A 6,653-nucleotide genomic window follows, 5' to 3' on the forward strand; every position below is an offset into this window, starting at 1 on the left:
TTTTGGCAGCACAGTGCGGCTAGAAGTTCTTGGGCCGAGGTGATTTTTTGTTCGGTTTGAGGATACATTTTTAAATATATTTTAATATGTTCATATAAGTTCTAGTGATACGAACAAATAGAAAGTATTGAAGTGCGTGAGTCTAGCATTATTGTGTGGTGATTAACAGCTTCAAGTAATTATTGTATCGAGCACTGTGGCGATTTTTAGGTAAGTGTTTATTTGATGATGTACCGTTTTGTAAAAGTGGAAAGAATCACTCCGGCTCAGTGGTGTTGCATCGAAAAGCGAAAGTTTGAAATCTACATTTTTATTTTCTATAATTGGATCAATTAGAAGTAAAAAAATGGTTAAAAAATAATGAGTACTAGCAGACCCGACAAACTTCGTTTCGCCTAAGATTGATTTATTCTCTGATTAGTTCTCGAGTTATGCAAAAATGTATGCTTCATTTTTACGGGAGCCCCCATTTCCAGAATAGGGAGGGGTCTCGAACCACCACAGAAACATATATTGGCTTCCAAAACCTCCACATGCCAGATTTGGTTCCATTTGCTTGATTTAATTCTTGAATTATGAGGAAATTGGTCTTTCATTTGTACGGGGGAAGGATCTAGAACCATCTTAAGAACCTTCCCCGGCCCCAAAAAACTCTGCATACAAATTTTCACGCCGATCGGTTCAGTAGTTTCCGAATCTATAAGGTTCAGACAGACAGAAATTCATTTTTATGCATATAAGAAGAAGAAGAAGATTGTGCGAGATAAATGGGAGACTTTTTTTCAAATTATCAATGATAAACATACGGCCTCCAAACAGTATAAACTATTAGTTTTCTGTGCTGAGAGCCGGGAATCGGTTCATAGGCCCAAGTAGTGATTTACCCTACATAAAAATGAATTCTCGCTTAACTTTTCAAAAGGACCTAAGTAACATTTTTTTCATGAATTAATTTGAATAGCGCAATCAACAGAACAAAATGAAAGCTTTTGATTGCTGTATTCAAATTAATTCATGAAAAAAATGTTACTTAGGTCCTTTTGAAAAGTTAAGCGAGAATTTCTGTCTGTCTGCACCTTATAGACTCCGAAACAACAGAACTGATCGGCGTGAAAATGATGGTTCGAGACTCCTCATCCCATTGGAAAGGGTGGCTCCCATGCAAATACTGTTGGGCAGACAAGGGAACCCCCTCACAAAGAACAACAAACACTTTCTGATTTCTGATTTCTGCCAGCAGCTGCAGTTCTCTTTATTCAACAACAGGTATATACAATAGATCCATAACAATATTCCAAGAGTAACAACAACCAACTTCCTAACCATCTTCGATCTACAGCGAAGCGGCGCACACTACCTGATATTCCAACAAATACAACATCAATTTCTTCATAACTTGAGAATTAATCAGAGAATAAATCAATTTTAGGTGAAACGAAGTTCGTCGGGTCTGCTAGTAGAGAATAAGAAAATTAAATTGCCTTGCAGCTATGTGCAATTTGTACCTCGTGAAAACTTGTTATAAACCGCGTAATTCGAAAATCCGTGTAAAAAAACTTCGGGAAGTTTTCTTTTTAATGGAAAAGACTTTAAAAAAATTGTGAAGTGAAGTGAAAAGTTTCTCAGTCTATTTACTTGCTAGAAGCCAGATATTCTGAAATCCAACTTCAGTTTTACTATAATAACTAAAAACGGAGAAGATGTCAAAGAAATTCCTGTAAAAATTCGTGGAGAAATTATAGAGGTCGATATTTTAGGAGAAATGTTCCAACTAATCGCAAAAGAAATTCCTTAAACTACTTCATGATTTTGCAAAACAAGTACACTGGAGTAAATTTCGGCGATTTTAGATCGAACTGACCACTCTCCGGGTACTTCCAGGGCCTGGTTCCCTTGGGGAAGTGGCCAATTTTCATTCAATCTAGGAACCCATCTTGCGACATGTCAAACTTCATGATTTTGCAAAACAAATATTTTGGCGCTTGAAACTGGTTCACGCCGATCCACGCCGCCGCCGATCAAAATAATCTATCACGCCACCGCCGGTAAAATTTCAATCTAAAATCGCCGAAATTTACTCCAGTGTACTTGTTTTGCAAAATCATGAAGTTTGACATGTCGCAAGATGGATTTCGAAGCCGATCTGCAAGCCCAGTACTCCCCGGAATATATCCGAAATCATGGTCATTGCACAAAAATTGACCTCGGTTCCTAAAACTATAGGAATTTTGGGATTGATTCCAGAAGATTTCTTGCAAATCCGTTAGAAATTAGCTGAGCTACGTGGTTTTGAAATTTGAGTTTTGTCGTAAAATGGGGGTTGGGGACGTACGAGTTAAACAAGTTTCTGTGGGGCCCATTGGGGACCCTCATTTAGAAGAAACCCTGACAATTTTCATTTTCTCCAGTGGCTTTACATGACCACTGGAACCTGATTTTCAACAATTCTATTAGTATGTCCACAGTAAAACAATTGAAAGCTTTTTTATGTCGATCAATTGCATAACTATGTGTCTTGTGTGATGAGCACAACGGATACACTATGATAAGAGAGTTGAGTACATTTCTCACTCGGAAGCATCTTAGCTAGATAATCGGGCTCGTCCTTATTCGATATTGAAGATATAGAGTAAGAGAGGTAGCATCTATATGCTCGACTATTTTTAATCACTTACTTTACCGTTTACCGTTTCCCGTTAACCTTCTAGAAGGCCCATCAGCTTATAAAAGCATGAATGTTGATACTTATCCAGTTTTCCCGAGCGATAACGACCGCTAACTTGACTCTGGATAGTTTCAAATGACGTTCCTCGGGAGGTCAACCGCACCTAATGTTTTGAGCATTCTAAACAATGTAGTAAATAAGAAGCTGTGGATGCAATTGATCCACACTTTCCCATTTGCTGCATTGCTCAGATTGCTCCTTCTCACTTCTTTCTTCTTCCTTTTATTTTTTTTCTTTTCCTTCCAGCTTCTTTCTTCTTTTCCCGTTAAACTTCTCCCTACTCACTTCTCACTTCTTGCATATCACTTCTCACTCTTCACTTCTCATTTATCATTTTTCACTTTTCTCTTCTTATTTCTATAATTTCACTTTGGGCCTGTTCAAATATTACGTAACGCGAAAAATGTTGTTTTTAAGAACCCCCCACCCCCTCGTAACCATCCGTAACAATTTTCAGAACCACCCCCACCCCTATGCGTAACGCGTAACAAATGCGATTTTTTTTAAAAAGATCCTAATTTTAGTAGAATTTGAAGGACTGTGCCATAAATTATTATCTTTTGTAAATTTCATGCTTTTTCAAAAATAATGAATATTTTTTGAATTTAAAAAAATATTTTTCCCTTTGGAAATAACTTGTTACGCGTAACAATATTTCGAAGGACCCCCACCCCCTATATCTTGCGTAACAAAGCGTAACAAAAATCAAACAACCCCCCACCCCCTATTGCGTTACGTAATATTTGAACAGACTTTTTTCACTTTTTTCTTTCCACTTTTTACTTCTCACTGCTTACTTCACTGCTATTGCTATTCACTCCCAACTTATCATTCGACCTAATGACCGTTCGGCCAAAAGATCCGATTGTCATCGAACCTATGGTCTAAACTAGTTGGAAACATATTTCCGAAACAATTCCAAGAATTGTGGTACCCATATTGTCAGGATTTCTTTTAAATGAGTTTGTGGCCACTTTAGGCCCCACGGAAACCTGTTCCAGAATGACAGAAAACATGTCTTCGGAACAATTCCAAGAATTTTGATACCCATTTTTCCAGGGTTTCTTCTAAATGAATTTATGGCCATTTTCGGCCCTACGGGAACCTATTCCAGAATGACCGTTCCTGTTGATATCCATCATATGGTCTCTACTGCATGAAAAAACATGTTTCCGGAACAATTCCAAGAATTTTGTACCCAGGGTTTCTTTGATATTTCCAGGGGTTCTTCTAAATGTTTTTGTGGCCACTATAAGGCCCACGGGAACCTATTCCGGGATGTCCGTTCCGAGAGAAAATGATCAGGTGGTCCTCATACGTTCTGAAGTCATAATCCTCGAATTTTCTATGAAACTGGTAACTCAGGATACAAGACATCATCATTTGGTTTCTATAACATCAGCATATCCATTTTCGAGACATGGTCCAGCAAATCCGGAATTCCGGTAACCCCGTGATCCAAATCGGTTCAATGTGGCATAGATAGGATAGAGGACGAATTTCTGAATCTATAGCTAACAGAATCGTCCAAATCGGTTGAAAACTGACGAAGTTATGATCATACCAAGAACGTGGGTACCCGGGTACCCTGTCGGTACGTTACTGGGTAAAAATATTCAAAAGCCCCTCTCCTAGCCCCCTTACTGGATTTTCATTTTGATATCACCCAAACCTAAATTTTGCCGAGTTTGAAGATGTCACGGAGTTTCAAGTTCCTGTGATGCTTAGAACCCTAAAAAAAATCACTTGAATAAGAAAAAGGTACCCGGGTACCCTCTCGTAACATAAGGATTAAGGATTATCTATTCCACATCTCGATATTTTCATATGTTAACGGTTTCTCCAATATTGACTTATGAAGGTAGGGCAGAAGTTGTGGGGTCGTCTTCATAGCTGCACCAAAATACACCGCGCTCTTGTTAGTGAATGAATTCATGAACGCTTTTTTTGCGTTTGAATAAAAGATTGCCCTTTATTAATTCCACCACCCAAGTTGAATACAACACCCAATGTATCAACAAGCATATCACAGCAAGAACGTGTGGAAAACCTCAGCGATTAAATTGTATGACAAGAATGGAACGCGTGGTCATTTTTGCCGTTGAACTGTTCGCTTGATAAAGAGGTAATCTCGTCTGCAGCGGAAACAGACCGCGTCCATGACAAGAAAGGCAGAGAGGACGTGATGGCTGTCTTTTTGCCAGTCAGTGTTGGGCCATGGCAGCGTGTCGTTCGTCATCGAATGACTACTGATAGTGATAAACCCCGTCGTAACACAAATGCAACGAAGAACGACGCTTGCAATATTTACATTTTTCAATCGCCTTTCGATACGAGTGAATTGTCAAAAGGGCAATGTCTAATGTGATGCTTAAAAGTGTTTCATTTTATTTTAGGCCAAGACAATAGTATAAAACATAAATGTTCAGTAAAGTAGAGGGTTAAAAAGTTGAAGAATAGAAAAACATAAACATGGATTTATCGCTTAACTTTTCAAAATGACCTAGTAACATTTTGTTCATCAATTAATTTGAGTACTGCAATCAAAAGCTTTCATGTTGTTCCGTTGATTGCGCTATTCAAATTAATTCATGAAAAAAGTTACTTAGGTCCTTTTGAAAAGTTAAGCGAGATTTGTAGTCTGTTTGTCAGCGGCTATTAATGATATTGTCAATGACCAATTAGCTGCAATTCAATTTATTATCGCCGGCCAGAGCGTCGAGAACAAAGAATCGCTGGATGCATTTTGATGCGATGAGGCAGTACTATTTTCGCTCAATAAATCAAGACAAAATTTTCAAAACGACTTATCTGCTTTTGTAAACAAAGATTCAAACGACGATTTGACGAATCTGAGAGCTCTCCCACGCAAACCAACACCATCAACAGGTAGCAGAAACCTTCACCTACCAATTGGTGGTGTTGATTTGCGTGGGAGAGCTATCAGATTCGTCAAATCGTCGTTTGAATCTTTGTTTACAAAAGCAGATAAGTCGTTTTGAAAATTTTGTCTTGAAATCATCATTGAGCCAATCATCCACTCGATCCACGTCACATTCCAATCGCGATTTCACAGGTAAAGGAAGCACGCTTGTCTGCGGGTATCACATATTCTCGCTGAGGAGTCATGATAAAGGCATGCAAATTCAAACAGCAAGATGGTAGGAAACGTGACTAAAACTGTCGCGACAATCATAGGTTGATTTTGAAAACTTATTGAATAAAGCTGCTACATCACGGATAAAAATAAAAAAGCTAATTAGCTTATTTTTTATTCATTTTTAAACATTTTTCAATTTTATTCTTCTATTAGATTAAAATGTAACTTTATCCGCTTTTATTTGAGGCGTTGCGATGTTTTTATGAAATTTACTGAGCAATCTACTGTATACTGTCGCAAATTGGTATACCTAGCCACGTCCTTACAATCACGGAAGGAAGGAAAAGAAAGTTGTTGAGCTAACTACACTAACTAACAAGTTGATAAAATAATTGAAGTCCCATAAGTGGGAAGTCGCTAAGCGGTTCAAAGAATAAATTTCATAAAAACATTGCAACGCTTAAAATAAAAGCGGATAAAGTTACATTTTAATCTAATAGAAGAATAAAATTGAAAAATGTTTAAAAATGAATAAAAAAATAAGCTAATTAGCTGTTTCATTTTTATCCGTGTAAGTGGGAAGTCGCTAAGCGTTTCAAAGAATAAATTTCATAAAAAACATTGCATCGCTTAAAATAAAAGCGGATAAAGTTACATTTTAATCTAATAGAAGAATAAAATTTAAAAAATGTTTAAAAATGAATAAAAAATAAGCTAATTAGCTTTTTCATTTTTATCCGTGTACTATTGAAGATGCAGGGAAGCCATGCTACTACCTTCACAGATGTCTCGAGAAAGAACATTTTTGGTAGTGGGTATGGTAAATAA

Source organism: Armigeres subalbatus, chromosome 2 (genome assembly GCF_024139115.2).
Source record: "Armigeres subalbatus isolate Guangzhou_Male chromosome 2, GZ_Asu_2, whole genome shotgun sequence".
Lineage (NCBI taxonomy): Eukaryota > Metazoa > Arthropoda > Insecta > Diptera > Culicidae > Armigeres > Armigeres subalbatus.